We start from the raw sequence: 11,591 nt of genomic DNA, 5'->3' as shown, positions 1-11,591 counted from the left end.
ATATATTTTGGTGCCCCTTGTTAGGTCAAACACTTATATTTATCCCTCCATACTCTATAAGAGGACAGCACAGCATTGCAAAAAAGGGATGTGGTCTCACAAGGAAGAGGCATGGCCAAACAATTATACCAACAATTCAAATTATGCCATACAGTAGCACAATCTTATTCACATAACACCGCACATAGTGCCCCTGACTCATATTATACCACATAGTAGTGTCCCTTATTCATGTTATGACACACAGTGGTGCCCCTTATTCACATTTTGTCTCACATAGTAGTGACCCTTATTCACGTTATGCTACACAGTACCTCTTATACACATTAAGCCACACAGCAGTGTCCCTTATACAAAATGCCAACAGTAGTGCCCCTTATACACAAAATACCTACAGTAGCAGTGCCTCTTATACACATAATTCCCACAGTAGTAGTGCCTCTGAACATGAACCTCATGAACACAATACACACACACAGGCACATAATTCATAGTCTAAAACAGTATAACAGAAACAAATAGATATATTGATAATGCAATGGTTTTCCACAATATTTAATCAATATGTAACAGAATGCAGACAATACTAATTGTATTGTAGTATCCAGCTCCTTCTGATACACTGTACAGCCTACATGTGACATGACACTGACCCACTGCAATCATACATGCCCTAAACTCAGGAAGAACGCTCTAACTCATAGAGGACGGGTCATCACTGCAACTCACACCAAAGTCACAGCAACTGGCCTCTGTACAATGTAGATATTAAAAATACATACAAATACCCTGTACCTCAGGATATCCTTCATTTAGGCTATCCTGCAGATTGCCCCTGACCAGACAGGTGATCATCATGTATAGCAGAAATGTAAGAACTCTCTATTAATCCCAGAAGACTTTGTACTATACAGCGCCAACAGACAGTGGCAGCCACAGGTTGGGAACCAAAATCAGTCACTCACTGACACTTACTCAGTGCAGCAGCGGTGTTGGGTGGTGTTGTTGTGGGAGGCTATGCCCTCATTGCCCTCATGAAATATGATGCTGTGTCATGTGGTATTGGTGAGATACTTCATATCTTGGAAAGCATCACTCAGAGTGATCTACAAATCACATCACCCTTATTTATCTTTTATATGATTATACTTGCTCTCACTTATCATAGACATATTCATTTCCCATCATAAACCAGATAAAATATTATGGGGCATATTAAACAATGAGTGATATTCTTGTTATCATTTGTTACAAATGTTAAATGGTACCTCCAACCAATCAGCTGCTGTCATTTTTCAAACACATGACAGTTATGAGATGATTGGCTGGAGCACCATATAACAAAACTATCATTAATTGTTAAATCTGCCCCTATGTGTTTTTGATCCCTACCTACAGTATTGTCCTCTCACACCTGAGTGGACTGTCTGAATACACTTTGTAGTGTGATAACTCTCTGTTTATACTAGAAGATACCTGGAATCAGATGCCCAAGGAATCATCATGCAGCCACAGACAATAGAACTTATTTAATTAGGTTTTCTGGTCATAGGATGTCCTCAGAGAGATACAAATGAATCACCTCCAAACATCCTCCACTAAGTGGCATTAACATTATAATGAAGCTTGGCTTGACTCTTTATTTGATCACCTTAATTCAATCACCTTCAGGGGCAGATTGGAATGCAAAACCAGTCTGGGAAATTTATGGAAGCAGCCCTAATGGGGGTGTGGTCTAATAAGGAGGTATGGTCTGTTGAGGGGGCTGGATCCCTACTCATAGGACCTGATTGTATACAGTTGTGGCCTTCCTTGTGTCTTTTTCTACAATTGTGTCTGAGACCAGAGGCAAAATGGAAACTAAAATTGGCCCTGTAAAATTTTGTAGAAGTGTCCAGAAATAGGCAGCACAAGAGGTAACATACCGTGTAGCCATGTCAGTATCACTGGATGGCAGAGTTACTGTACTGCAGATATAGAACCACAGAATGAATGGAGACAATGCAATGTACTGAGTGCAGTGAGGTGCCTGTCATGTGGCGTGTGTGGCCACATGACAACACACAAAACAGGCCCCACACACATGTCAGCTTACCAGGAATCTTCCTGGTGAGCCCTATAGCCAATCCGCCCCTAATCACCTTTAAAATTATGACAGGACTTTAACCAAAAGGCCTGTCTCTGCCTGTATTAACATTCTAATAAGTCTGTGTCGGGCATACTCAAACTCACATTTGAAAGAAAACATAAATTGCACATCATAATATCTGTAGTGTCTAATTAATATCTATATTACTTACAACACATTTAAGATAAACATTACATAACATAAAAAACAATAGCCTGCAAGTTAAACAAACACACAAATACATATCCATATAAAAAAAAACTGGTGAGGAAACATAGACATTAAATGGCCTCCTGTTTGGTACAATTCTCCAATAAAAGAAAGCAGTTTCCACACACATACTGTTATCCAAGTAATTAGGAGTTGTAGCTCTCATTAGCAAGGTTAATACTTGCAAAGCTTTTGTTGCTTCACAAAGAGATGTCCAACAAAAAAACATCTCTGCTGAAATATTTGTTGCTTTCAATTTATTCTATTAACCAAGTATACTCTAATACCACCAAACATGGCAGCATTAAAACTGTGTGGAAAGTCCAATCCTTCTTGTTGACAATTGGTAGTACTTAATTGAAAAGCACTTTAGGGCTGACGCATTTCATCACATCAGTGTGATTTCCTCAGAGAACATTGCCCATCTGCATGTTTCTCTTACATATATATCCTAAATACTAATTACTTAAATCACCCAGCTGCAACCATTACAAACACAGTTGCAGCTACTTGATTAAAGTCATAGTTTGATACCTAAGATTAGTATTTATCTTTTCAATTTACAATTTAAATACCCTCTAAACATTTGTTCTCCATTTCTGAGAAAAACTACATTTATAATTTCTTGTCTTGATTAAATGGAAAAAAAAAAATCATTAATTTTATCTTACAAATTCATAAATCTGTAGAAACACCAATATTTTAATTATTCCAAACAGCACATATGAAGCTAATTTTTAAGTCCAGATCAGCATCTGTATAGAGTGTTATACAGGTTGAGTATCCCATATCCAAATATTCCGAAATATGGACTTTTTTGAGTGAGACTGAGATAGTGAAATCTTTGTTTTTTGATGGCTCAATGTACACAAACTTTGTTTAATACACAAAGATATTCAAAATATTGTATTCAATGACCTTTAGGCTGTGTGTAGTACGGCTGACCGGCGGTCTCCTGACCGCCGGTCAGCTTACCGACGCCGGGATCCCGGCAGCATACCGATGCCGGGATCCTGGCGGGGAGGGGCGAGTGCAGCAAGCCCCTTGCGGGCTCGCTGCGCTCGCCACGCTGCGGGCTCGGTGGTGACCTGCGGTCGCCACGGGTTCTATTCCCACTCTATGGGTGTCGTGGACACCCACGAGTGGAAATAGTCCCTGTTGGTCAGCATGCCGACCATCGGGATAGTGAGCGCTCGGCATGGTGGAGGAGGTCATGTGACTGTCGGTCACCCGACCGCCGGTCACATGAATACCACCCATATAGGGTGTATATGAAACATAAATGAATTGTGTGAATGTACACACACACTTTGTTTAATGCACAAAGTTATAAAAAATATTGTCTAAAATTACCTTCAGGCTGTGTGTATACGGTGTATATGTAACACAAATGCATTCTGTGCTTATATTTAGGTCCCATCACCATGATATCTCATTATGGTATGCAATTATTCCAAAATACGGAAAAATCCGATATCAAAAATACCTCTGGTCCCAAGCATTTTGGATAAGGGATACTCAACCTGTACTTAAAACACACACAAAAATGAAAGGTGTATAAAATTATGAGACACGGGCCATTGCATCTGATTTATTAGCTAATGAGCAGGCATGTGAGAGAAAACAAAATATAGAAACAGAGTAAAGAATAGGGTTTTTTAGGGGTTGTCTCCTTTAAAAAAAAAGAATGGCTAATGTGGGTTTTAAGTATTGGACAAGTGTTTCTTGCAGCCATTGGTATAAACAGTTGAGTTACGTGCACAGTAGTTTTATATGGTGCTAAGTAGACAAGCATATGGAAATGTAATATTTATTGTGACTTTGAAAATTAAAGAGTTAAAACTAATGAAAAGTACTCACCAAGAGAAGATTTAAAAGGAATATAAACTGTATTTTTCATTTTACACTTCTCATCCCCCAAATAATTCCCAAACCTTTAAAATGTTTCCTATAAAAAAATATATCGAGCTCAGACTTCCCTAAATTTAATCTAAATCAATATGTTGCATCTAAATAAATACCCCAGGTATGTCTCATGATTAGCAATTGAGCAAATGAGCTACAGTATCCTAAAACATAGGCTATAGTTATCTAATAATCTAGTGTTATGGAATTGACCCCGGCTGAACAGTGCAGTGTACCAAGTACATTTACATACTGCAAAAATACAGTTAATTATGATCTGAAGTCAACTAATTTATAGTTAATGTAGAAATAGCTGAAGGAGACAAGTTGCTGAAGATAATAATGAGATAACGGTGATTTGGAGTTACCTAATTTAAAATTAGTGCTGAGAGAGCTGTATAAGATACATTACTAGAATATATTAACAAGCAATTTTGGTGTGGCGTTACCTAATACATTGTAAATGTGTCATCAATTATTAATAAGATGCTCAAAAATAGTACTTGTTACAATAAAATGAATAGAAGTGTAAGATACTGTACAAGATAAAGGTCTACTGAGTAAAATTAATCTGTAGTGTATTCATTGTTCAGGAGTGGAGACTTAAAATAATTTGCATTCCTAAAGTGATATATTTGTTCATGATTAAAGGTACTTCTAAATAGACAATTGTCCCTTCCACCAGACTCATGCTCCATGTCACCAGGAGTAGCAGCATTTGGCACTTGAATTTTTTTTTTCACGCATTATAAGCTTTGTATTGGAGCTTTTTACTACAATTAGGGCCAGTTTATCAATAATTATAAGCAATAAAAACTTAGGGGAGAAATATAGCCTACATATTCTGAGGGCTGATGGCTCAGTGTAGGGTGGAGCACTTTCTGTCAGTTTTCAAGTCCTTCAGAAGCATTGCAAGTACAAGTACAAGTACTGTATGAGGAGTGAGTTTGGCCATTGATGAATTAATGTGAGGTAAATGTAAATTTAAAAAGGGAAGTGAGTACCAATTCAGTATCAGACATATCAGACATGACTTAATAGTGGACAGTATGCAGACGGACTAAACAATACTTATTGGGTGCAAACATAAACATAAAAAATATATTTAAAAACTGAGCACTTGAGTGGAATTATAACAATTATATTTGCAGCTCTCAATGGGTGAACTGGATTATCTTAACCAAAAGATATAAATCTTCCCAGGATATGACAATTGTGATTCAGTAAATAACAGATATTGTCAAACCAACGTAAAAGCCTACTATAATAATTAATTCAGCAAGTGGTTGGTGGTGCTCCCGAAAAGGGTGGTCTTCAGTATGCCGGCGGTCGGGCTCCCGGCGACCAGCATACCGGCGCTGGGAGCCTGACAGCCGGCATACCGACACTTATTCTCCCTCGTGGGGGTCCATGACCCCCCTGGAGGGAGAATAAAATAGTGTGGCGCGCGTAGCGCGCCACCGTGCCCGTAGCGTGGCGAGCGCAGCAAGCCCGCAAGGGGCTCATTTGCGCTCACCACACTGTCGGTAAGCCGGCGGTCATGCTCTCGACGCCGGTATGCTGCTCGCCGGGAGCCCGGCCGCCGGCATATCGTAGTGAACCCTCCCGAAAAATAGTTATAACAACTATGAAACAGGTATGGTCCTTTAAAGTAGAGAAAGGAGAAGAAGCAACTATATGCCTTTTCCAGGGCACACTTGAAAAATTTAAATGATGAATTTATTAAAACATAACTTTTATTGATATATACTTAAAAAAGAAGAAGCGAGAGCAAGCGTCCACATTCAAGGAACATCAATGTTCACAAGTACTGGTGTACTGTAATGTAGGCGAAATGAGCGAAAATAAGTGATCCCTCATTCAATTAAATGATATACTACACTTATATCCTCTATAATAGAAGTTTTAGTAGAATGAGGTCACTCCCTCGGGTCTAGTATAGTCAATAAATGCCAGGAACCTGCAATCAAGTTCCTGCCGTGGGTCCCAGAATTGTATTAAATTTTGGAGAATAAAATACCTACGGTACCTAGTATTCCCTGGTAGTTTCCTATCCAGGTACTGACCAGGCCCTGCAGTGCTTGGCTTCCAAGATCAGACGAGTTTGGGCATACTCAGTGCGGTCTGACCGTAGGTAAATTCATCTCCTAGGCGCACCGTTTTCCGATTGTATTGGGACCAAGGATATAAATCACAGAAAAAATATATAGGGTTTTGAGTAGTCAAAAGTCAGACTGCCAGATTATTGCTGGAAAATCTAACTACTAACAGTCTGTGAAGAAAGAATAATGATAGCCGTAAAATATCATTTACCATTGCATTTACTGAAGGTTGCGTATTTCCCTCATAGATGGGTGTATCAAATCTACACATGCAGTGGTATTGAATTGATGCTGAAAATACATTCATAACATAATTGTAGCAAACAGCGGGTACCACTGGAAATGTCTTTTTTTTTTATATATATAAACACTTTGACATAAAGCAATAGCCTGGGCAGAAAAAAGGCCAGTGCTAGTCACAATTATTTGAGAGCAAAGCAATATTTTACAATCCTATATAATTCAGGTGCTGATAATCCCTCTGCCAATCATGCAATTATGACAAAAATACCACAGGCAATGTATGTCACGGGAGACAATTTAAATTGAAGTCATGGTGTAAGCAAAAAAAGGAGAGGGGAGAGAAGAGGGCTAATAAGAGCCACAGATATTTGAAAGTAAAGCAATATATCAATGTCAGATGATAAAATTCAGTATATTACCCAATATTATAAATTCTGAGATTAATTATTACATAAGTGTATCAGTCCCTTGCATATAGATTCCTCATTATCCACCCTTGCGTTATAATCATATATTGATAGTAGTATTAACCATGCAGAGCCATAAATAGTATGAATGCATCAATATTTGAAGCCTCCACCACATCCCTGCTAGCTGGGAAGTATGTGGGGAATGCTGTGGCTGAAAAAGGGGGAAAGTTGAGGCTGGGTGAGAGAACCCGTTTTCCGGCCTGAGGTCGGTGGTGTCTTACCCAACCTGACGAGGGTATCTGTGAGCCAGGGGACAAGCCTAGAGCTGAGGAGTGAGGCGCCGGCGGCCGCGGTCCGTACGACCGGAAGTTCGGGCACCGGAACCAGTAGTGATGCGCGTTTCGCTCCGAGAGCTTGGTCACATGATCGCCTGCTTTCGGAGCTCCCCACTGCCTTACTATATGAGAGTGCGCAGCCAATCAGTGATAACGGGGGTGTCAATGACCCTCCCAGTCGATTAATAATATATCATTAATGATTTGATCATCCCCTTTATCAAACAGCTCCAGCTCCGTTACATCCTTTTCCTAATTCACACGGAGGTCATACTGAGAGGGTCAATGACACCCCCGTTATCACTGATTGGCTGCGCACTCTCATATAGTAAGGCAGTGGGGAGCTCCGAGAGCAGGCGATCATGTGACCAAGCTCTCGGAGCGAAACGCGCGTCACTTCTGGTACCGGTGCCCGAACTTCCGGTCGTACGGACCGCGGCCGCCGGCGCCTCACTCCTCGGCTCTAGGCTTGTCCCCTGGCTCACAGATACCCTCGTCAGGTTGGGTAAGACACCACCGGTCTCAGGCCGGAAAACGGGTTCTCTCACCCAGCCTCAACTTTCCCCCTTTTTCAGCCACAGCATTCCCCACATACTTCCCAGCTAGCAGGGATGTGGTGGAGGCTTCAAATATTGATGCATTCATACTATTTATGGCTCTGCATGGTTAATACTACTATCAATATATGATTATAACGCAAGGGTGGATAATGAGGAATCTGTATGCAAGGGACTGATGCACTTATGTAATAATTAATCTCAGAATTTATAATATTGGGTAATATACTGAATTTTATCATCTGACATTGATATATTGCTTTACTTTCAAATATCTGTGGCTCTTATTAGCCCTCTTCTCTCCCCTCTCCTTTTTTTGCTTACACCATGACTTCAATTTAAATTGTCTCCCCTGACATACATTGCCTGTGGTATTTTTGTCATAATTGCATGATTGGCAGAGGGATTCTCAGCACCTGAATTATATAGGATTGTAAAATATTGCTTTGCTTTCAAATAATTGTAACTAGCACTGGCCTTTTTTCTGCCCAGGCTATTGCTTTATGTCAAAGTGTTTATATATAAAAAAAAAAGACATTTCCAGTGGTACCTGCTGTTTGCTACAATTATGTTATGAATGTATTTTCAGCATCAATTCAATACCACTGCATGTGTAGATTTGATACACCCATCTATGAGGGAAATACGCAACCTTCAGTAAATGCAATGGTAAATGATATTTTACGGCTATCATTATTCTTTCTTCACAGACTGTTAGTAGTTAGATTTTCCAGCAATAATCTGGCAGTCTGACTTTTGACTACTCAAAACCCTATATATTTTTTCTGTGATTTATATCCTTGGTCCCAATACAATCGGAAAACGGTGCGCCTAGGAGATAAATTTACCTACGGTCAGACCACACTGAGTATGCCCAAACTCGTCTGATCTTGGAAGTTAAGCACTGCAGTGCCTGGTCAGTACCTGGATAGGAAACTACCAGGGAATACTAGGTACCGTAGGTATTTTATTCTCCAACATTTAATACAATTCTGGGACCCACGGCAGGAACTTGATAACAGGTTCCTGGCATTTATTGACTATACTAGACCCGAGGGAGTGACCTCATTCTACTAAAACTTCTATTATAGAGGATATAAGTGTAGTATATCATTTAATTGAATGAGGGATCACTTATTTTCGCTCATTTCGCCTACATTACAGTACACCAGTACTTGTGAACATTGATGTTCCTTGAATGTGGACGCTTGCTCTCGCTTCTTCTTTTTTAAGTATATATCAATAAAAGTTATGTTTTAATAAATTCATCATTTCAATTTTTCAAGTGTGCCCTGAACTGGATTATCACCTGAATATAAGAACAATGTAGCAATAATATAGAGATGTGCGGCTGGCACTTTTCGTGTTTTGTGTTTTGGTTTTGGTTCTAATTCCATTTTCGTGTTTTAGTTTTGGCTTGGTTTTGCCAAAACCACCCTTTCGTGTTTTGGTTTTGGTTTTGGATCTGGATGATTTTTTGGGGGAAAACACATCAAAACAGCTAAAATCACAGAATTTGGGGGTAATTTTGCTCATACAGTATTATTAACCTCAATAACAATCATTTCCACTCATTTCCAATCTATTCTGAACACCTCACACCTCACAATATTGTTTTTAGGCATAAAATTTGCACCGTGGTGGCTGTCTGACTAAGATAAGCGACACAAGTGTGCGGCACAAACACCTGGCCCATCTAGGAGTGGCACTGCAGTGGCAGACAGGATGGCAGATTTAAAAAATAGGCCCCAAACAGCACATGATGCAAAAAAGAAAAAGAGGTGCAATGAGGTAGCTGGATGGCCAAGCTAAGTGATACAAGTGTGCGGCAGAAACACCTGGCCCCTCTAGGAGTGGCACTGCAGTTACAGACAGGATGGCACTTAAAAAAACTAGTCCCCAAACAGCACATGATGCAAAGAAGAAAAAGAGGTGCAAGATGGAATTGATCTTGGGCCCTCCCACCCACACTAATGTTGTATAAACAGGACATGCACACTTTAACAAACCAGTCATTTCAGCGACAGGGTCTGTCACACAACTGTGGATGAAATGACTGGTTTGTTTGGGCCCCCACCAAAAAAGAAGCAATCAATCTCTCCTTGCACAAACTGGCTCTACAGAGGCAAGATGTCCACCTCATCATCATCCTCCGATTCATCACTCCTTTCACCATGTACATCCTCCTCACTGAGTATTAATTCGTCCCCACTGGAATCCACCATCACAGGTTCCTGTGTACGTTCTGGAGGCAATTGCTGGTAAAGGTCTTCCCGGAAGACTTTATAATTAATTTTGATGAACATCATCTTCTCCACATACGGGGGAAGTAACGTCCTACACTGATCGCTGACAAGGTTACCGGCTGCACTAAACACTCTTTTGGAGTACACACTGGAGGGGGGCAACTTAGGTAAAATAAAGCAAGCTTGTGCAAGGACCTCCAAATTGCCTCTTTTTCCTGCCAGTATACGTACGGACTGTCTGACATGCCTACTTGGATGCTGTCACTCATATAATCCTCCACCATTCTTTCAATGGTGACAGAATCATATGCAGTGACAGTAGACGACATGTCAGTAATCGTTGGTAGGTCCTTCAGTCCGGACCAGATGTCAGCTTGTGCTCCTGACTTCCATGCATCACCGCCAGTGGGTGGGCTAGGAAATGTTATCCTTTTCCTTGCAGCCCCAGTGGTGGGAGAAATTGAAGGAGGAGCTGTTGATGGGTCACGTTCCGCTTGAGCTGTCAATTTACTAACCAGCAGGTCTTTGCACTACTGCACACTTGTGTCTGCTGGAAAGAGAGATACAATGTAGGCTTAAACCTAGTATCGAGTATGGTGGCCAAAATGTAGTGCTCTGATTTCAACAGATTGACCACCCTTGAATCCTGGCAAAGCGAATGAAGGGCTCCATCCACAAGTCCCACATACTTTGCGGAATCACTCCGTCTTAGCTCATCCTTCAATTTATCCAGCTGCTTCTGCAAAAGCCTGATGAGGGGAATGACCTGACTCAAGCTGGCAGTGTCTGAACTGATTTCATGTGTGGCAAGTTCGAACGGTTGGAGAACCTTGCACAAGACAGAAATCATTCTCCACTGCGCTTGAGTCAGGTGCATTACCCCTCCTTTGCCTATATAGTAGGTGGATGTAATGGCCTTTTGCTGCTCCTCCATCCTCTGAAGCATATAGAGTGTTGAATTCCACCTCGTTACCACCTCTTGCTCCAGTTGATGGCGTGGCAGGTTCAGGAGTGTTTGCTGGTTCTCCAGTCTTCAGCACGCAGTAGCAGAATGCCGAAAGTGACCCGCAATTTTTTGGGCCACCGACAGCATCTCCTGCACACCCCTCTCATTTTTAAAAAAAATTCTGCACCACCAAATTAATTGTATGTGCAAAACATGGGACGTGCTGGAATTTGCCCAGTTGTAATGCACGCATAATATTGGTGGCGTTGTCCGATATCACAAATCCCCAGGAGAGTCCAATTGGGGTAAGCCATTCTGCGCTGATGTTCCTCAGTTTCCGTAAGAGGTTGTCAGCTGTGTGCCTCTTATGGAAAGCGGTGATACATAGCGTAGCCTGCCTAGGAATGAGTTGGCGTTTGCAAGATGATGCTACTTGTGCCACTGTGGGAGGCCATACATCTACCCAGTGGGCTGTTACAGTCACATAGTCCTTAGTCTGCCCTGTTCCA

At 41.0% G+C, this 11,591-nt stretch overlaps 2 pseudogenes; one reads left to right on the top strand and one right to left on the bottom strand.

The window, feature by feature from the left end:
- Positions 1–6,260: 6,260 nt before the first annotated feature.
- On the bottom strand, positions 6,261–6,379 carry LOC134939812 (5S ribosomal RNA; annotated as a pseudogene).
- A 2,357-nt stretch (positions 6,380–8,736) lies between these two features.
- On the top strand, positions 8,737–8,855 carry LOC134943280 (5S ribosomal RNA; annotated as a pseudogene).
- The last annotated feature ends 2,736 nt before the right edge of the window (positions 8,856–11,591 follow it).

The sequence above is a fragment of the Pseudophryne corroboree genome, chromosome 1, assembly GCF_028390025.1.
Source record: "Pseudophryne corroboree isolate aPseCor3 chromosome 1, aPseCor3.hap2, whole genome shotgun sequence".
In the NCBI taxonomy this organism is placed as follows: domain Eukaryota; kingdom Metazoa; phylum Chordata; class Amphibia; order Anura; family Myobatrachidae; genus Pseudophryne; species Pseudophryne corroboree.
Note: the sequence above shows the minus strand (reverse complement) of the source record. Positions and strands in the feature narration are given on the sequence as shown.